The sequence below is a fragment of the Hypanus sabinus genome, chromosome 2 (assembly GCF_030144855.1).
Source record: "Hypanus sabinus isolate sHypSab1 chromosome 2, sHypSab1.hap1, whole genome shotgun sequence".
Taxonomy (NCBI): domain Eukaryota; kingdom Metazoa; phylum Chordata; class Chondrichthyes; order Myliobatiformes; family Dasyatidae; genus Hypanus; species Hypanus sabinus.
In genome coordinates this window covers 141,486,965-141,509,712 of record NC_082707.1, presented here as the reverse complement: position 1 = coordinate 141,509,712, position 22,748 = coordinate 141,486,965, and positions in this window count along the sequence as shown.

Sequence of the window (22,748 nt, the reverse complement as noted above, 5' to 3'; positions counted from 1 at the left end):
CCGGATTTGATCAGGGACCTCGAGGTAAAGGAGTCATTAGCAAGTAGTGACCATAATATGATATGTTCTAACCTACAATTTGAGAAGGAGAAGGGAAAATCAGATGTGTCAGTATTACAGATGAACAAAGGGAACTATGGAGCTATGAGGGAGGAGCTGGCCAAAGTTCAATGGAACAATATCCTAGCAGGGAAGACAGTGGAACAACAATGGCAGGTATTTCTGGGAATAATGCAGAAGGTGCAGGATTGGTTCATTCCAAAGAGGAAGAAAGATCCTAAGGGGAGTAAGGGGCGGCCGTGGCTGACGAGGGAAGTAAAGGACAGTATAAAAATAAAAGAAGTATAACATAGCAAAGATGAGCGGGAGGCTGGAGGACTGGAAAGCTTTTAAAGAGCAACAGAAGATAACAAAAATGGCAATACACGGAGAAAAAATGAGGTACGAAGGTAAACTAGCCAAGAATATAAAGGAGGATAGTAAAAGCTTCTTTAGGTATGTGAAAAGCAAAAAAAAATAGTTAAGACCAAAGTTGGGCCATTGAAGACAGAAATGGGTGAATTTATTATGGGGAACAAGGAAATAGCAGATGAGTTGAACAGGTACTTTGGATCTGTCTTCACTAGGGAAGACACAAACAATCTCCCAGGTGTAATAATGGCCAAAGGAACTAGGGTAATGGATGAACTGAAGGAAATTTATATTTGGCAAGAAACGGTGATGGATAGACTGTTGAGTCTGAAGGCTGATAAGTCCCCGGGACCTGATGGTCTGCATCCAAGGGTACTTAAGGAGGTGGCTCTAGAAATTGTGGACACATTGGTAATCATTTTCCAATGTTCTATAGATTCAGGATCAGTTCCTGTGGATTGGAGGGTGGCAAATGTTGTCCCACTTTTCAAGAAAGGAGGAAGAAAGAAAACAGGGAATTATAGACCGGCTAGCCTGACGTCAGTGGTGGGAAAGATGCTGGAGTCAATTATAAAAGAGGAAATTACAACAGATTTGTATAGCAGTAGAAGGATCAGTCCAAGTCAACATGGATTTACGAAGGGAAAATCATGCTTGACTAATCTTCTGGAGTTTTTTGAGGATCTAACTATGAAAATGGACAAGGGAGAGCCAGTGGATGTAGTGTACCTGGACTTTCAGAAAGCTTTTGATAAAATCCCACTTCGGAGATTGGTGGGCAAAATTAGGGAACATGGTATTGGGGGCAGAGTACTGACATGGATTGAAAATTGGCTGGCTGACAGGAAACAAAGAATAGCGATTGACGGGTCCCTTTTAGAATAGACAATAGACAATAGGTGCAGAAGTAGGCTATTCGGCCCCTCGAGTCTGCACCGCCATTCTGAGATCATGGCTGATCATTCACTATCAATACCCAGTCCCTGCCTTGTCCCCATATCCCTTGATTCCCCTATCCATCAGATATCTATCCAGCTCCTTCTTGAAAGCATCCAGAGAATTGGCCTCCACCGTCTTCCGAGGCAGTGTATTCCACACCTCCACAACTCTCTGGGAGAAGAAGCTCTTCCTCAACTCTGTTTTAAATAACTGACCTCTTATTCTCAATCCATGCCCTCTGGTACTGGACTCTCCCAACATCTGGAACATATTTCCTGCCTCAATCCTATCAAATCCTTTAATTATCTTAAACGTTTCAATCAGATCCCCTCTCAATCTCCTCAATTCCAGCGTGTACAAGCCCAATCTCTCCAATCTCTCTGCGTAAGACAGCCCTGCCATCCCAGGAATCAACCTAGTGAATCTACGCTGCACTTCCTCAATTGCCAGAATGTCCTTCCTTAAACCTGGAGACCAAAACTGTACACAATATTCCAGGTGCGGTCTCACCAGGGCCCTGTACAAATGCAAAAGAACATCCTTGCTCTTGTATTCAATTCCCCTTGTAACAAAGGCCAACATTCCATTTGCCCTCTTCACTGCCTGTTGCACTTGCTCATTCACCTTCATTGACTGGTGAACTAGGACTCCTAGGTCTCTTTGCATTTCTCCCTTACCTAACTCGACACCGTTCAGACAATACTCTGCCCTCTTGTTCCAGCTTCCAAAGTGGATAACTTCACATTTATTCACATTGAATGACATCTGCCAAGTATCTGCCCACTCACTCAGCCTATCCAAGTCTCCCTGTATTCTCCTAACGTCCTCTTCGCATGTCACACTGCCACCCAGTTTAGTATCGTCAGCAAACTTGCTGATATAGTTTTCAATGCCCTCATCTAAATCATTGACATAAATTGTAAAGAGCTGTGGTCCCAATACAGAGCCCTGTGGTACCCCACTAGTCACCTCCAGCCAGTCTGAGAAACACCCATTCACTGCTACCCTTTGCTTTCTATCTGCCAACCAGTTTTCTATCCATGTTAAAACCCTGCCCCCAATGCCATGAGCTCTGATTTTACTCACCAATCTCCTATGTGGCACCTCATCGAATGCATTCTGAAAATCTAGGTACACAACATCTACTGGCTTACCCTCGTCTAACATCCTTGTTACACCCTCAAAAAACTCCAACAGATTAGTCAAGCATGATTTGCCCTTGGTAAATCCATGCTGGCTCGGCCTAATCCTATTTCTGCCATCTAGATGTGCCACTATTTCGTCCTTAATAATGGACTCAAGCATCTTCCCCATGACTGACGTTAGGCTAACAGGGCGATAGTTCTCAGTTTTCTCCTTCCCTCCCTTCTTAAAAAGTGGGACAACATTAGCCACTCTCCAATCTTCAGGAACTGATCCTGAATCTAAGGAACATTGGAAAATGATTACCAATGCATCCGCAATTTCCTGAGCCACCTCTTTTAGAACCCTCGGATGCAGACCATCTGGACCCGGGGATTTATTAGCCTTCAGTCCTACCAGTCTACTCATCACAGTTTCTTTCCTAATGTCAATCTGTCTCAATTCCTCTGATATCTTATGACCCTGGCCCCTCCATACATCTGGGAGATTGCTTGTGTCCTCCCTGGTGAAGACAGATCTAAAGTATGCATTAAATTCTGTTGCCATTTCCCTGTTTCCCATAACAATTTCTCCCAATTCATTCTTCAAGGGGCCAACATTGTTCTTAACTATCTTCTTTCTCTTCACATAGCTAAAAAAGCTTTTGCTATCCCCTTTTATATTCCTGGCTAGACTGAGCTCATACCTGATTTTTTCTCTCCGTATTGCTTTTTTAGTTAAGATCTGCTGTTCCTTAAAACTTTCCCAATCATCTGTATTCCCACTCATCTTAGCCCTGTCATACTTCTTTTTCTTTAATGCTATACAATCTCTGACTTCCTTTGTCAACCACTGTGGCCCCTTCCCCTCTTTGAATCCTTCCTTCTCATTGGAATGAACTGCATTTTCATCTTTTGTATTATGCCCAAGAATATCTGCCACTGCTGATCCACTGTCTTTCCTGCCAGGGCATCCGCCCATTTAACTTTGGCCAGCTCTTCCCTCATGGCTCCATAGTCTCCTTTATTTAATGGCAGGCTGTGACCCGTGGGGTACTGCAAGGTTTGGTGATGGGACCGCAGCTGTTTACAATATACATTAATGATTTAGATGAAGGGATTAGAAGTAACATTAGCAAATTTGCCGATGACACAAAGCTGGGTGGCAGTGTGAAATGTCAGGAGGATGTTATGAGAATGCAGAGTGATTTTGACAGGCTAGGTGAGTGGGCAAATGTATGGCAGATGCAGTTTAATATGGATAAATGTGAGGTTATCCACTTTGGTGGCAAGAACAGAAAGACAGATTACAATCTAAATGTAGTCAAGTTAGGAAAAGGGGAAGTGCAACAAATACATGTGTTCATAAACAGCAAAAACTGGGAGATAACCATAATTTTAAAAAAGTAAAAATGGCTGACTGCATTGAAATGATAGACACATTCAATTGCTTAAGCAATAACTGCATATTGTTTACTGTGAGGACTGAGCAGTATTTTAACGCAAATTGAATAGCCAGTGAGAAGCAAGTGCTAATTTTGCTAAGTGCATGCATTTTTCTTAGAAGTTTGATTGCTTCAACCAAACCAGCCGAAATGTACTTTGCTGATATCATGAAAATGCAGAACCAATTGGAACCAAAACCATTGTTGATTGTAGATCACATTAGGCTTCATAATCAAAAGGCCATTTCAGCATATGTGGCTGAATTGAAGAAGTCGGAACATTGTCAGTTCAATGATAGGCTTAATGATGCACTGAGAGATCATTCAGGAATCTTACAGGAAAGCATTCAAAAACTGCTCCTTACTGAAGCACAACTTGTATTTAAAAGAAGAGTTGAAATACTGTAGCTGTATCAATGGACACAGCAGACAGAGACACAATTGAGTAGCAGTTGGGAATGAAGGTGAGCGTGAACAAAATTGCAAAGTCTAAACAGAAACTGGTCTGGCCAAAGAAATTATATTACCGTTGTGGCAGGGGCTCACATACACCAGACCAATGCAGATTGAAAAGTAGAACTTGCAGAGAACGCAACAAATAGGACACATACAAAGAGCATGTGAGAAAGACAAAAATAAATGGATTGCACAAGTTAAGTTGTAGTTTCAAAAGGGCACTAATCTGCATGCTGTTGATGAAAGATCTGATAACGAAGACAATGTCACAGGATTTAACATGTAAAAACTAACAAGACACTAGCAATATGGCCTACACTAGAAATTAACAGCATATTAATTAAAATGGAATTGGATATTGGCTTGGCTGTTTCAGTCATTCCACAAAATGTATTTCATCAACATTTCAAAGATACTGAAATAAAACCTGTAGATATCCAAATAAGAACTTATACTGGAGAAAAGGTAAATCCTGTGGAAATGACATTCAAATGACAACAAGCCACGTTGGGCTTGTATGTTGTTAAAAATGGGAGGTCCAGAATTTTGGGTCCATGATTGGTTATGACAACTACCACTTGATCGGCAATCCATCCACCATTTGCATGCCACATCCCTTGCAATAGAGTTACCTGAAAGTGAATTAAGAAAGGAACTGGATGATGCCACAACAGTGATTAAGGATGGCATTGAAAAACACAAACATATCAGGGATAAAATGGTGTTAAATGAAAATGCCCCACTGAAGTATTGCAATGCCCATCCAGTTCCTGATACCATCCATGATAAAGTAGCCAGTGAGCTAGATCATATGGAGGCTGAAGGAACTCTTTCCAAGTTTGAATGGAGCACATGGACATTGCCAGTGGTCTCGGTAGCCAAGAAGAATGGGTCAGTCAGACTCTGCAGTGATTTTAAAGGCAGCATAAAGTAAGTGCTGAAAATAGATCAATACTCTTTGCCCAAGTTGAGGGATATCTTTGTAAAACCTTTCTGAAGGAAAACATTTCAGCAAAGTGGACTTAGCTGAGGCCTACATACAGATGGAGATGGAAGAAGAGTCCAAAGTATTTCTTACCATAAACACTTACAAAAGGTTTTATCACTATAATGGGCTTCGGTTTGGAGTAGCATCTGCACCTGTGCTCCGGCAGAAAGCTGTGGGCCAGGTGCTGTAAAGCAGTCCAGCCACTTGGTGTTACCTGGATGACATCATTGTTACCAGTAAGGATGACAAGGAACTTCTCCAAAATCTCAAAACAGTGTTAAAAAGATTAAAAGATAATGAGCTCAGAGCACAACATGTGACAAGTGTGAATTCTTTAAACCAAGCATCGATTACTGTGGTCAAACCATCGACACTCAAGGATTACACAAGTGCGCTGAGAAAATTCAAACAGTGGTGAATGATCCAAGGCCAAAGGATGTGTTACAGTTGCAGTCCTTTTAGGGTTTGTCAATTACTGTAATAGATTTCTGCCAAACCTGGCTACTCTGCTCCACCCCTTGAACTCATTGCTACAGATCGTGAAGAAATGGCAATGGACAAAGCAGCGTGAAGTGGCTTTCCAAAAGGCAATGTAAATTGTGACATCAGAAACTGTACTCACACGTTATGATCCAAATCGTCCAGTGAAGCTTGACTGCGATGCCTCACCTTATGGTATAGGTTTAGTCATGTCGCATGTGATGAGTGATGGGAGAGAACACCATCACTTGCATCACCTTCTCTTACTTTTGCAGAGAAAAAGTACACACAGATTGACAGAGAAGCCTTGAGTCTGGTTTGGGGTGTAAAATGGTTCAATCAGAACTTGCATGGGAGAGAAGCTACCCTCATTACTGGTCATCGACCATTAGTATCAATTTTCCTTCCACAGAATGGTGTTCCACCAACAGCACCAACACAAATACGGGGATGGGCTCTGTTTCTTGGAGGACGTAATTACAAGATCAAATTCAAGGAGACAACTAATTATGGAAATGCTGATAGGCTGTCACATTTACCCTTGGAAAAGGAAATGCCTGAATAATTTACAAAATACTCCTCTTGACATATTCTCCCTAATATAATTCGAAAGTCTCCCTATTACGGCAGAGATGATCCAAAGGGAAACCAGAAAGGACCCCACACTGTCTGAGGTCTACACGGCAACTCAAAAGGGGGGAATATGCAGTAGAAGCAGGAGTTCAGCTATTTTTACCAGCACAGGAATGGACTTGCCCTGATGGAGGTTGTCTTTCGTTGGGATTAAGAGTTTTTGTACTATCCAAGTGAAAGCTAAATTGTTGGGGGAATTATACGTTGGTTATCTAGGCATGGTCAAATTGAAAGCATTGGTTTAAAGTTTTCTCTGGTGGCTTAAGATAGATCAGCAGATCAGGCAGCTTACCATGCACTATTTGGGATGCTAACACACCCAGAAGACACCAGAGAGCATCAGCTCTCCATCCCCAGGAATGGCCTGCATTGCCCTGGCAGAGGATTCATGTAGATCTTGCTGGACCATTCATGGACATTACTCACTTGGTAGTAGTGGATGCAGCTACAAAGTAGCCAGAAATGTTTCCAATAGCCTCCACTACAGTCTCTCACACTGATATGTGGAGAAGCTACAGCCTCAAGGACTGGAGTTCCAGGACAGTTAGTCAGTAACAATGTGCCACAGTGTGTTGAAGAGTAGTTTCAGTAATTCTTGAAAATGAATAGAGTAAGACATGTTATGTTATATCTGTACAATGTCCTGTGTATGTTACTCAAAATGGCTTCTTTGGTTTGTTAAGAGCAGGAATGCTTCTTTGTCTGATAAGTGTTTCTCTCGCAGTTGTTTAGCTTTATATTTGATGATATGGGAATTGTATTCATTTGTTAACTAATGGGGAATGTTATTTTGTCTTGCGAGTCTGGGAGCTTAGGGGGTTTTCACGGGTTTTCAGGAGAGTCGGGAAGAAGACGCCGAGGAAGGTGGACGTGCGCTGCACTGCTTGGTTGACCACCGGGGGTGGTCCCAAGTGCGAGGACGTGGAGGTTGGAGGAAAGTGATGAGGGGTCGAATGGTTCAATGGTTGAGCTCCAACGATGTGCACTAAACTGACTGAACTTTGATAAGTTGGCACCTTTTGCTTTTTCTTTTCTTTCATTTATATTGTATTGCCTAGTACTCTTTTAGTTTTAGTAAACTCTTTAAAGTGTATTTCATAACGGTATCTGGTGTGAATTTGATACTGTGTGCATGCGCGAGGCATAAACTTGATTCCCACAGCACCTGCATGTACGAGAGGTGGGGTTGGTGTGTGGCTGGATCTCATTTTCCCCTAGACATATACCAGCCTGTTGGGTGAGTGTTACATATCTGTATTGTACCATTCAGCTATAAGTGGCTTGGCAGAAAGGTTGATCCAGAGACTAAAGAATGCACTGCAAACAAGGTCATCAGCACACACTACATTAACACTGAATCAGAAGCTCATCAATTTTCTCCTTGCATATTGTAATGCAGCACACTCCACAACCAACAATTCACCAGCTAAGCTGTTGCTCGGTCATCCTTTGTGTTCATGCTTGGCATTTGCACGGATCAGTATGTGTTTATCCACTGCAGCTGCAACAACAGAAAATAATATTTAAATGGTGCAGTAAGTCAAGCAGCACCTGTGGAGATTGGAACAGTATGGTCTTTGAGGTCAATGGTACTTCTCTTACAGTCAAAGATTGTTGGGGTGAAACGTTAGCATTTTGTTAAAAGCATTTCCTCTCCTTGCCTAATTCTCGGGTGTGGATCTGCTAAACCAAATTAGGTATTTTTCAGCTTTATTTTGTTGTTTACCTCGAGTCCTTTTTGGACCATTACTGTTTGGCAAAATTTTGTGCAAGTCTGCCCAGATCTTCCCACAGCCTCTGCTGCTTGAGAGAAGCAACCCGAGTATGGCCATCCTCTCATCCTGGCAGCTTTCTGTAAACCTCTTCTGCACACTTCCCAAAGTTTTGACATTCTTCTTTTATTGGGTGATCAAAATTGAATGCAGTACTCTAGCTGTGGCCATACTGGAGTTTTATAAAGCTGCAATATAACTTCCTCTTGAACTCAGTTCCTTGACAAATAAAGGCAAGTGTAGTATATATGTTTTGCAAACAATATATGAATGCCTATCTGGTCAAATGGCAATTTAACTCTTTCTGATCTTACAGTATGTGGGGTCTGTAGAGTAAACAATGTAAATCTGTTACCGAGTAAGCACTGAGAATGTCTGTCAAGTAGTTTGATTGATAGATCCTGTCAGAACTTGTATGTATACATTAAAGAACTTTGTAAGCCCAAGGAATGTTTTGTGTCCAGACATCAGGGGACTAATGAATGAGGAGTGATCATTAAAATGTCTAATTGATCTATTGTCTGCTGAATGCTGTGTTAATGGACACATGGTGTAAATTTGAATGAAAGAAAAACAGACTAGCACTGTGTTAATACAAGATCAAAGAGCTTGTCTGTCTCATGGTTACTCTGCATAAAAGCAGATTGCAGACTAGTAGGTATGATGATCTTGGCATCACTGAAGCATGGCTAAAAGAAGATTATAGCTTCGAGTTTAATGTCCAAGGATACACATGGTATCTAAAGGACAAGCAGGAAGGCAGAGGGGGAAGAATTGCTCTGTTGGTAAAAAAAAATGAAATCAAATCATTAGAAAGAGGTGACATAGGGTTAGAAAGTGTTGAATCATAGTGGATAGAGCTAAAGAACTGCGAGGGTAAAAAGACAGGAGAATTGTCTACAAATCCTCAAACAGTAGTAAGGATAGGGCCTGAAAATTACAATGGAAGATAGAAAATGTATGCCAAATAGCAGTGTTACAAAAGTCATAGGGGATTTCAATATGCAGGCAGATTGGGAGATATTGGGTGAGTGCTGGATTCCAAGAGAGGAAGTCTCTAGAGTGCCTATGAGTTGGCTTTTTAGAACAGCTCGTGGTTGAGACCATAGGGGATCTGTTATTTTGGATTGGGTGTTGTGCAATGAATTGGAATTGATCAGAGAGCTTGGTAATGGAACTCTTAGGGGTGATGATCATACTATGATCAAATTCATCCTGAATTTTGAGAAGGAGAAACTAAGGTCAGATATATCAGTATTACAATGGAGTAAAGGGAATTACAGAGGTATGAGAGAGAAGATGGCCAGAAATGACTGGAAAAGATCTTTGGCAAGGACGACAGCAGGGCAGCAATGGCTGGAAGTTCTGGATCAATTCAGAAGGCAAAGAATATAAAGAGGAAGATGTATTCTAAAGGAAAGGTGACACAAGGGTGGCTAATAAGAGAAGTCAAAGCCAATATAAAGCCAAAGACAGGGCATACAATAAAGCAAAAATTAGTGGGAATTTAGAGGATTGGGAAGCTTTTAAAAACTGACAGAATGCAACTAAAAATGTCATTAAGGTAAAGATGAAGTACAAAAATATAGTAGCCAACTATATTAAAGAAGATACCAAAAGATTCTTCAGATGTAAAATGTGTAAGGAAGAGCTGAGATTGAATATTAGACTGCAGGAAAATGATACTGAAGGGATAGTAATGGGGCAATGAAATGGCGGATGAACTGTATAAGTATTTTGCATCAGTCTTCATGGTGGAAGGCACCAGCAGTATAGTGGAAGTTCCAGGTATCAAGGGTCATAAAGTGTGAAGGTACCATAACTAGAGAGAAGGTTCTTTGGAAACTGAGAAGTCAGAAGGTAGACATCACCTGGACCAGACAGTGTAACATAGAATCATAGAAAACCTACAGCACCAAACAGGCACCACAAAGTTGTGCTGAACATGTCTCAACCTTAGCAATTACTAGGCTTACCAATAGCCCTCTATTTTTCTAAGCTCCATGTACCTATCCAAAAGTCTTAAAAGACCATATCATATGCCTTCACCACCATTGCTGGCAGCCCATTCCACGGACTCACCAATCTCTGTGTAAAAAAAAAACTTACCCCTGACATCTCCTCTGTTCCTACTCCCAAGAACCCTAAACATGTGTCCTCTTGTGGCAAACATTTCAGCCCTGGGAAAAAGCCTCTGACTAACCACACAATCAATGCCTCTCATCATCTTATATACCTCTATCAGGTCACCTCTCATCCTCCGTCACTCCAAGGGGAAAAGGCCAAGTTCACTCAACCCTTTTCTCATAAGGCATGCTCCCCAATCCAGGCAACATCCTTGTAAGTCTCCTCTGCACCCTTTCTATGGTTTCCACATCCTTCCTATAGTAAGACGACCAGAACTGAGCACAGTACTCAAAGTGGGGTCTGACCAGGGTCCTATATAGCTCCAACATTACCTCTCGGCTCCTAAATTCAATTCCATGATTGATGAAGGCCAACACACTGTATGCCTTCTGAATCGCTGTGCAGCTGCTTTAAGCGTCCTATGGACTCAGACCCCAAGATCCCTCTGATCCTCCACACTGCCAAGAGTCTTACTATTAATACTATATTCTGCCATTATATTTGACCTACAAAAATGAACCACTTCACACTTATCTGGGTTGAACTCCATCTGCCACTTTCTCAGCCCAGTTTTGCATCCTATCAATGTCCCGCAGTAACCTCTGATAGCCCTCCACACTATCCACAATACCCCAACCTTTGTGTCATCAGCAAACTTGCTAACCCATCCCTCCACTTCCTCACTCAGGTCATTTATAAAAATCACAAAAAGTAAGGGTCCCATAACAGATCTGAGGCACGCCACTGATCACTGACCTCCATGCAGAATATTACCCGTCAACAACCACTCTATGCCTTCTGTGGGCAAGCCATTTCTGGATCCACAAAGCAATGTCCCCTTGGATCCCATGCCTCCTTGCTTTCTCAATAAGCCTTGCATGGGGTATTTTATCAAATACTTTGCTGAAATCCATATACACTACATCTACTGCACTTCCTTCATCAATGTGTTTAGTCACATCCTCAAAAAATTCAATCAGGCTCTTAAGGCATGACCCCCCTCTTGTCCTCAGGAACCTCCCATCCCCATTGATGATTCAAAGATCATCGCCAGAGGCTCAGCAATCTCCTCCCTCACCTCCCCACATCAGCCTGGGGTACATCTCATCTGGTCCTGGCGACTTATCCAACTTGGTGCTTTCCAAAAGTTCCAGCACATCCTCTTTCTTAATATCTACGTGCTCAAGCTTTTCAGTCTGCTGCAAGTCATTACTACCATCACTAAGATCCTTTTCCATAGTGAATACTGAAGTGAAGTATTCATTAAGTACCTCTGCTATTTCCATCGGTTCCATACACACTTTCCCACTGTCACACATGATAGGTCATATTCTTTCACGTCTTATCCTCTTGCTCTTCACATACTTGTAGAATGCCTTGGGGTTTTCCTTAAACCTGCCCTCCAAGGCCTTCTCATGGACCCTTCTGGCTCTCCTAATTTTCTCAAGCTCCTTCCCATTAGCCGTATAATCTTCTAGATCTCTGACATTACCTAGCTCTCTGAACCTTTTGTAACCTTTTCTTCTTGATTAGATTTATTACAGCCTTTGTACACCACGGTTCCTGTACCCTACCATAACAGCCCAGTCTCATTGGAACATACTTATGTAGAACTCCACACAAATATCCCGTGCCACATTTCTGCCATACTTTTCCCTGAGAACATCTGTTTCCTATTTAAGCTTCCAATTTCCTGCCTGATAGCCTCATAATTCCCTTTACTCTAATTAAACACTTTTCTAACTTGTCTGTTCCTATCTCTCTCCAATGCTATTGTAAAGGAGATAGAATTATGATCACCATTCCCTGTACACCCCAGGTTTCTGAAAGTGGTGGCTGAAGAGATTGTGGAGGCATTAGTAATGAGCCTTCAAGAATCACTAGATTCTGGAATGGTTCCAGAAGTGTGTAGATGTCACTCCACTCTTCATGAAGGAAGAGAAGTAGAAGAAAGGAAACTATAGGCCAATTAGTCTGACAATGCTTGTGAAAGTGTTAGAGTCGATTATCAAGGATGAGAACTCAGGGTACTTGGAAGCACATGATAAAATAGGCTGTAAGAATAATTTCCTCAAAGGGAAAATCTTGCTTAGCAAATCTGTTGGAATTCTTTGAAGATATAAAATCAGGATAGACAAAGGACAATTGGTTGAAGTTGTGTATTTGGTTTTTCAGAAGACCTTTGATGAGGTTCCACACATGAGGCTGCTAAACAAGATTGTAATACAATCTTTCCATTGTATTACAGGAGAGAGTATCACATGGATGAAGCAGTTGCTAATTGGCTGGAGGCAGATTGGGAATAAAGGAAGCCTTCTCTGGTTGGCTGCCAGTGACTAGCAGTGTTCCACAGGGGTCTGTGTTGAGATTGATTCTTTTTGTGTTATATATCAATGATTTGAATGATGGAATAGATGATTTTGTTGCAATGTTTTCAGACAATATGAAGATAGGTGGAGAGGCAAGTAATTTTGAAGAAGTAGAGAGGCTACAGAAGGACTTGGACAGTTCAGGAGAATGGGCAAAGAAATGACAGGTGGAATACTGTGTTGGGAAGTGTATGATCAAGAAAGAAATGAATGGATTGCTTAGTTTCTAAATGGATAGAAAATACAGAAAACTGAGGTACAAAGGAACTTGGGACTCCTTGTGCAGGATTCACTAAAGGTTAATTGGCAGATTTGTAGATTGAGTCAGTGGTGAGGAAGGCAAATGCGATGTTGGCATTCATTTCAAGAGGACTAGAAAAATAAAAGCAAGGATGTAATGTTGAGATTTTAAAAAGCAATGGCAAAGCCTCACTTGGTGTATTCTGAGCAATTTTGAACAGCTTGTCATATGAAGAGAGTTTGATGGTTCTAGGCCTGTCTTCACTAGAAGTCAGAAGAATGAGGGGTGACCTCATTGGAACCTATTGAATGGTGAAAGGCCTTTGTAGAGTGTATCTGGAGAGGATGTTTCCTATGGTAGGATGGTCTAACACCAGAGGACACTGCCTCAGAATAGAGGGGCATCCTTTTGGAATGGAGATGAAGAGGAATTTCTTTATCCGGAGTGCAGTTAATCTGTGGAATTCTTTGCCACAGGCAGCTGTGGAGGCCAAGCCTTTATGTATTTTTAAGGCAGAGGTTGATAGGTTGTTAATTGGTTAGGGCATGAAAGGATATTGTGTCAAGGCAGAAGATTGGGGCTGAGAGGAAAATTGGATCAGCCAGGATGAAATGGCAGAGCAGACTCAATGGGCTAAATAGTCTAATTCTGCTCCTTTCTCTTATAGTCTAAATCTGCGTGACTTGCTATGTAGAATTGTGTAGTTTATTTGCTCTTTCTATTTTATGATAATCAATCAGACTTAATTTACGTTATTATGATTGTATGCATATTAGCACAACTTCTGGACACTTGAATGAACCCAGTCCAGTACAGCAAGCTTGCATTATGCAGTCTTAACCATGCTATTAACCTATTTATCCATTTTCTGGGAGCTACAAACTTGGACCGCAAGATCTCAACACTATTAAGGGTCTTGTCACTAACAGTGTGCTGTCCCTTTGCATTTACTTCCCCATGTCTGCAACTGATCTATATCCCCCTCTATAATTTGCCAGTCTTCAGCATTGTCCTCAACACCACCAATCTTCATATCACCTGTAAACTTACTAACCACCCATCTAGATTTTCATCTTATTTAAATTATTCAAAGTAATTAAATCTAAATGGGAAACTTGGACTTGTACAAACATTCAAACATGTTCATAGTTCATTCTTTCCAGCTCCAACAAAATAACAGTTTTCTTGATTTCTTCCCTAGTGTAACTGATTTTAAGCAGAATATATTTGCTTATTGATGAAGAAATCAATTAAAATTACAGACGTAAAAGAAAGCTGATTGAATAACTGCATTGTCTTAAGTGAAACTTAACTTGGGAGCATAATGGTGGCAGGTAATGAGAAATTCAGTTGTGCAAAGCTACGTTTCTTTTCAGTTCTGTGCAATTCAAAATTGATTTTTGTTTTCCAGTGTGATATGCAATATCCACTGCATCACATCTCCCAGGTAATTCATTTGGGTGCTGTTAGAGTGAGTCATGAATGTGACACCTCTTCAGGGGCCACACAACATAACATCATTCCCTAACACAGCTGTGAGACATTACAGGGAAATTTATTCCATGATGTCCTAGCAGTAACTGTTGATGAGCATGCTGGGACAATATGATCTTTTGCTCGGTGTCTGATTGAGAGTACTGTTCGTGAAGTAAAATATTTACCCTCTCAACCCTGAACAACCCACCTACTTCAGCTCTAATCTTGAGCCCATTCACTCACCTCTGTTATCTCTAAAGTGAAGACTGTTCTTCCCGACAATCTCCAGTGAATAGTGCCAACTCCCTTCCACCAAAATACAAATTCCTAATTAACGGAGAAACCTTTGCCCATTCTGGCTGGCCTTCTGATCACTGAGCCTCATACATGTGTCACTGCAGCTCACCATAAAAGACACACTAGAAATTCTTATCATTAAGCTTGAACATCCAGAGCTGGTGCAGCAGTAACAAGGTAAGGATAGAAGCATATGCTCAAGGCTCCACATCCACTGTTGTGATCTTTTCTGAGATCGTGTTTGATCTGTTCAAACCTTTTGATTATCACTGCCCTTTTTCTAATTTGCTTCTCTCCTGTTACATCCTAGTTCTGCTTTTTAATCTAACAGAGTCTATTACTTTGTTCAGATCATTGCCCTATGCACTTAGGTTCCAATACAGCTTACCAATCGGGGGAAAGAACTTTGCACTCCTATTCTCGACTTCCAGTCTCAATTGATTACTGACAAGTGAAATTCCTCACACTCTCAAAGTTGATAATAATTAATTTCCTTTTGGAACTACAGTAAGAAACATCTGTAGTCAACCTCTTGTCTGCATCAATAATGACCTCCACAGAAGTTTGCACCAGAACTGTCCAAAGCAACCAATGTGTCGAGAATTCACTCTGTGATCTGATCAATTGATATTTGACCAGGCATTCAATGACACTGTCTTTGTACACTAGTGACTTCCCTGGAAATTATGTTAATTGTCTGAGCCACGGCTTTCTCATTCCCTCTTCAAGAATGGAATTGCTTTTGCAAACTTTCTTTCCAATAGCATCATTGTTTATACCTCACTAATTTTTAATTTACTTATTTAAGCTTTTGGGGGCCATAAGTTAGTAAGGATTTGTAAATTTGTTTGCCAAAACAATTATTTTCTCTTCTACCTTCTCTTTATGTATTAGATCCATTATAATCTTAACCTTAGTTTAATTTTAGATTTCCTTGTTGTTTTGTTATTTTCCTCCATTATGAAAACTGATTGTGTTTATTTTGCAAATCTGCCACTTTCCTTTTTACCTTACAAAACAATAATCATCTTCAAAATAATATACTGATATTAAAGGGCTTCCTGAGATTAAAAGGAAGTTTTTTGAAAGTTTATTCTTTTCATATTTCTGGTTTACCATTTACTTTTTATTTTATGTAATTTGCCTTGCAAACTTTTTTTCATACATCCTTCTAGATCCCTTACTGTTGTTTAAAGCTAAGTAGTTTTCTGTTGCTGTCCTAGAAGAGGGCATTCTGATAGCTACAGGGAATAAAACAAATGTATATGTTGAGAATTAATATCCGGTTCCAGAAATGTTATCCAGTAGCAGTTAACAGGGAGCAGCAACTGGAATATTTTATTAACTTTACTACCAACTTCTATTCTCTCTTTGCCTTCCCCAATCTTTTTCTCAGCAGATGAGCTGATGAAAATAGGCACGATATGCTCAATTATTTTGACTACATTTTGTCCTACCTACTTTAACTTGCTTCTGCCTTTGTACACCCTGACACTCATATTTACAATTTTCTTTTCTTTCATTGTCATTTATAGAGCTCTTAAACATGGGGATATAATTATCTTCCCTAATGCTCTTCCCCCAGCCCTTTCTCCCAAACTCAAATAGGATTCCCTGTGCTCTCCTTCCATTTAACAGCATCTACCTTCATCAATATCCTATAGACAATAGGTGCAGAAGTAGACCATTCGGCCCTTTGAGCCTGCACCACAATTTTGAGATCATGGCTGATCATCTACTATCAATACCCGGTTCCTGCCTTGTCCCCATATCCCTTGATTCCCCTATCCATAAGATACCTATCTAGCTCCTTCTTGAAAGCATCCAGAGAATTGGCCCCCACTGCCTTCCGAGGCAGTGCATTCCAGACCCCCACAACTCTCTGGGAGAAGAAGTTTTTCTTTAACTCTGTCCTAAATGACCTATCCCTTATTCTCAAACCATGCCCTCTGGTACTGGACTCTCCCAGCATCTGGAACATATTTCCTGCCTCTATCTTGTCCAATCCCTTAATAATCTTATATGTTGCAATCAGATCCCCTCTCAATCTCCTTAATTCCAGCGTGCACAAGCCCAGTCTCTCTAACCTCTCTGCGTAAGACAGTCTGGACATCCCAGGGATTAACTTTGTGAATCTACGCTGCACTTCCTCTACAGCCAGGATGTCCTTCCTTAACCCTGGAGACCAAAACTGTACACAATACTCCAGGTGTGGTCTCACCAGGGCCCTGTACAAATGCAAAAGGATTTCCTTGCTCTTGTACTCAATTCCCTTTGTAATAAAGGCCAACATTCCATTTCACCTTCAGTGACTGATGCACAAGGACTCCGAGATCCCTTTGTATTTCTGCCTTACCTAACTTTACACCATTCAGATAATAATCTGTCTTCCTGTTCTTACTCCCAAAGTGGATAACCTCACACTTATTCACATTAAACGTCATCTGCCAAGTACCTGCCCACTCACTCAGCCTATCCAAGTCACCCTGAATTCTCCTAATATCCTCAGCACATGTCACACTGCCATCCAGCTTAGCATCATCAGCAAACTTGCTGATGTTATTGTCAATGCCTTCATCTAAAGCGTTGATGTAAATTGTAAACAGCTGTGGTCCCAATACCGAGCCTTGTGGCACCCCACTAGTCACCACCTGCCATTCCAAGAAATACCCATTCACTGTTACCCTTTGCTTTCTATCTGCCAACCAGTTGTTTTTTAATATAGAAAGCCTCCTATTTGGATGCATCACAGACTGGTATTGCAACTGTTCTGCCCATGACCAGAAGAAACTGCAGAGAGTTGTGGACACAGCTCAGTACATCAAAGAAACCAACCTGTCTTCTGTGGACTCTGCCTGTACTTCTCACTGCCTCTATAAAGCAGCCAGTATAATCAAAGACCCCATGCACCTTGGCATTCTCTCTTCTCTCCTCTTCCATCAGGCAGAAAATACAAATGACTGAAAGCAGGTACCAACAGGCTCAAAGACATTTTCTACTCCACTTCCCTCGTACAATAGTTTGGATTTGCAACCTCACGAACTCCGTCATTATTATTTTGCAACTCATCATTTATCTGCACTATACCTTCTCTGTAGCTGCTACACTTTATTCTACATTGTTATTATTTTACTTTGTTCTACCTCAATTCACTGCATAATGATCTGATCTGTATGAACAATATGCAAGAAAGATTTTTTATGGCACCAACATACATGTGTCAAGAATAAATCAATTCCATTTCTAAACTAATTCCAGCTCCATTTCAATAGATTAAGCAATTTCATTTCTGTTTCCTCTGCATGCTGCCAACACCAAGCTCATTTCCCCCTTACTTTGACCATTCAGAAGTTTCCTTTCTATCTGTGGCACTCTTCCCTTTCTACCAAATCTCTTCCAACGACACCAATGTGCTCAAATACCAGAAATGTCTTTGTATCATAGACATAATGGTCCAAATGGCCTCATTCTCTTCTGTAACTTACTACGATTCTCTCATTCTGCTCTGACTCCTTTTCCACTGTTCAGGGCCCAAGGCATTCTGCACAAGTGACGTTTTATTCATGCTTTTTCAATTAATTCTACTGAATTTATGCAACCCTTCTCTCAAATTGCAGGATCAAATAAAGACTAGATGATCACTTTGTGGATATCCTCTGACCCCCAGCTGACAATTATATTCCTTAACTTCCCTGCAGCTGTTATTTGCAATTCTCTATCTCACTCCTACAGTACCTGCACTGTCCTCACCTTCTACAATCTTCTCATGCAATTCTGCACCAGCCTGAAGAGCCGATCCTCCTTGTGACAAGGGGCGTGGCAGCATTTACGACTCAACATTGTGTTCAACAGTGGGACTGGATAATAAATAGTTTGTATGCCTTTGTTCCTGTCCCAGATCCACCATTTGGAGAAGGAAGTCTTAGAATCAGAAAGGAGTGTAGCGGGAGCCATTTTGATTTTTTCTTCTCATTGGAGTTAAGAGAAGCGGGACTGCGTAGGACTGTGACATCGAGCAGTGAAGCGCAGAAGATTTAAAAGGTCAAAAATCCTGATTCGGGTTTAATTTGGAGAAGGAAGTCTGACAATCAGAACAGGAGTGCGGGGGGGGGGGGGAGGGGGGAGCCATTCTGATCTTTTCTTCTTCTCATCGGTGTTAAGAGAGGCGGGACTGCACAGGTGTGTGACGTTGGGCAGTGAAGAGTGGAAGATTTAAAAGGAACACAGCCTTATACAGCGGGCAGCGGAGTGAGCCGGGAGCAGAGTGAAGGATTAAGGGCTTTGGCTCAACAGGCTTAGGCAGAAACGGGTGAGGTAAGGTAGGTTTAAGTTTCAGTTTTTCCGGTTATTTGAGGAAAGGGGAAGTATGAGTTTGAGGGCAGCTTGTTGTTCTTGGTGTTCTTTTTTTTTTACAATATTTTTATTCAGAAGAAAAAAAAGATTTACAGAGTGCAACACATAGATACATCTCAACATAACTTGTGTACATTCATATATTGTAATAAAATTGATCAAGATGTTATAGTATAACACATAAAGGTATACCACTCTGTAATCAAAAATTTAAAGATAAGTCATACATCATACATCAATTTGATTCCCACCCCCTAACCATTCTAGTTTAAAGTCACCCCAGTAGCCTTAGCAAATCTCCCCACCAGGTTATTGGTCCACCTAGGATTCAAGTGCAACCCGTCCTTTTTGTACAGGTCACACCTGCCCCAAAAGAGGTCCCAATGATCCAGAAACTTGAATCCCTGCCCCCTGCTCCAATCCCTCAGCTATGCATTTATCCTCCACCTCATTCCATTCCTACTCTCACTGTCGTGTGGCACAGGCAGTAATCCCGAGATTACTACATTTGTGGTCCTTCTGCTCAAATTCTTTCCTAACTCCCTATATTCTCCTTTCAGGACCTCTTCCCTTTTCCTACCTATGTCATTGGTACCTGTATGTACCACGACCTCTGGCTCCGCACCCTCCCACTTCAGGATATCTTGGATATGATCTGAAACATCCCGGACCCTGGCAGCAGGGAGGCAAACCACCATCTGGGTCTCCTGACTGTGTCCACAGAATCACCAGTCTGACCCCCTAACAATCGAGTCCCATATTACTATGGCCTTCCTCATTCTTTACCTACCCTTCTGAGCTACAGGGCCAGACTCTGTGCCAGAGGCAGGGCCACTGTTGCTACCCCCAGGTAGGCTGTCCCCCCCAACAGAACTCAAACAGGAGTACTTATTGTCAAGGGGTACAGCCACTGGGCTGCTCTCTAGTACCAGACTCTTCCCCTTCCCTCTCCTAACCGTGACCCACTTGTCTGCTTCCCGTGGCCCCGGTGTGACCACCTGCCTGTAACTCCTCTTTATCAACTCCTCACTCTCCCTGACCAGACGAAGGTCATCGAGTTGCAGCTCCAGTTCCCAAACGTGGTCCCTTAGGAGCTACAGCTCGGCGCACCTGGTGCAGATGTGGACTTCCGGGAGGCTAGGAGACTCCAGGACCTCCCACATCCGACACCGGTTAAAAGTTTGAGCGAGCCATGGTTTTCAAGGGATACTGAAAACTTAGTTTGGAAAAAGAGAGATATCTACAATAAATATAGGCAGCATGGAGTAAATGAGTTGCTCAAGGAATATAAAGAATGTAAAAAGAATCTTAAGAAAGAAATTGGAAAAGCTATAAGAAGATATGAGGTTGCTTTGGCAAGTAAGGTGAAAATAAATCCTAAGAGTTTCTACAGTTATATTAATAGCAAAAAGGATAGTGAGGGATAAAATTGGCCCCTTAGAGAATCAGAGTGGACAGCTATGTGTGGAGCCAAAAGAAATGGGAGAAAATTTGAACAATTTCTTTTCTTCAGTATTCACTAAGGAGAAGGATATTGAATTGTGTAAGGTAAGGAAAACAAGTAGGGAAGTTATGGAAACTATGATGATTAGAGAAGAGGAAGTACTGGCACTTTTAAAGAATATAAAAGTGGATAAGTCTCCAGATGCTGACAGGATATTCCCTAGGACCTTGAGGGAAGTTAGTGTAGAAATAGCAGGGGCTCTGACAGTAATATTTCAAATGTCATTAGATACGGGGATGGTGCCGGAGGATTGGCGTATTGCTCATGTGGTTCCATTGTTTAAAAAGGGTTCTAAGAGTAAACCTAACAATTATCAGCTTGTAACTTTGATGTCAGTGGTGGGTAAATTAATGGAAAGTATTCTTAGAGATGGTATACATAATTATCTGGATAGTCAGGGTCTCATTAGGAACAGTCAACATGGTTTGTGTGTGGAAGGTCATGTTTGACAAATCTTATTGAATTTTTTGAAAAGGTTACTAGGAAAGGTGATGAGGATAAAGCAGCGGATGTTGTCCAAATGGACTTCAGTAAGGCCTTTGACAAGGTTCCACACGGAAGGTCAGTTAGGAAGGTTCAATCGTTAGGTATTAATATTCAAGTAGTAACATGGATTCAACAGTGGCTGGATGGGAGATGCAAGAGAGTAGTGGTGGATAACTGTTTGTCAGGTTGGAGGCCAGTGACTAGTGGTGTGCCTCAGGGATTTGTATTGGGTCCAATGTTGTTTGTCAGAAACATTAATGATCTGGATGATGGGGTGGTAAATTGGATTAGTAAGTATGCAGATGATACTAAGATAGATGGTGTTGTGGATAATGAAGTAGGTTTTCAAAGCTTACAGAGAGATTTAGGACAGTTAGAAGAGTGGGCTGAAAGATGGTAGATGGAGTTTTAATGCTGATAAGTGTGAGGTGCTACCTTTCTGTAGGACTAATCAAAATAGGACATACATGGTAAATGGTAGGGCCTTGAGGAATTCAGTAGAACACAGGGTGATCTAGGAATAATGGTGCATAGTTCCCAGAAAGTGGAATCTCATGAGGATAGGGTGGTGAGGAAAGCTTTTGGTATGCTGGCCTTTATAAATCAGAGCATTGAGTATAGGAGTTGGGATGTAATGTTAAAATTGTACAAGCTTCCTGTAGCTTCCTGTAGAAGTAGTAGAGGCCAGTTCAGTTGTGTCATTTAAGGTAAAATTGGATAGGTATATGGACAGGAAAGGAGTGGAGGGTTATGGGCTGAGTGCGGGTAGGTGGGACTAGGTGAGATTAAGGGTTCGGCACGGACTAGGAGGGCCAAGATGGCCTGTTTCTGTGCTGTGATTGTTATATATGGCATTGGTGAGGACAAATTCGGAGTATTGTGTACAGTTCTGGTCACCGAATTATAGGAAAAATGTCAACAAAACAGAGAGAGTACAGAGGAGAGTTACTAGAATGTTTCCTGGGTTTCAGCACCTAAGTTACAGAGAAAGGTTGAACAAGTTAGGTCTTTATTCTTTGGAGTGTAGAAGGTTGAGGGGGGGCTTGATAGAGGTATTTAAAATAATGAGGGGGATAGACAGAGTTGACGTGGATAGGCTTTTTCCATTGAGAGTAGGGGAGATACGAACAAGAGGACATGAGTTGAGAGTTAAGGGACAGAAGTTTAGGGGTAACATGAGGGGGAACTTCTTTACTCAGAGAGTGGTAGCTGTGTGGAACTAACTTCCAGTAGGAGTTGTAGAGGCAGATTCAATATTGTCATTTAAAGTAAAATTGGATAGGTATATGGACAGGAAAGGAATGGAGGGTTATGGGCTGAGTGCAGGTGGGTGGGACTAGGTGATTGTAAGTGTTCGGCACGGACTAGAAGGGCTGAGATGGCCTGTTTCCATGCTGTAATTGTTTATGGTTATATGTGTTTCTCTGCTTGCCCCATGACTCAGCCCATTACATTGCATTCCGCCCTTTCCTTTCTATTCCTTCCTTTCATCCCACCATCACCTACTTTGCATCTTAAAACTTATTTATGTCCAACCCCATTCTCATTTTAATGAAAATTCACCTTCTGAAACATTAACTCAGCTTCTCTCTCAACCAATCCTGACAACAAACGATATTGGTTATCAGTTAGGAGTGGGTGGATGACTGG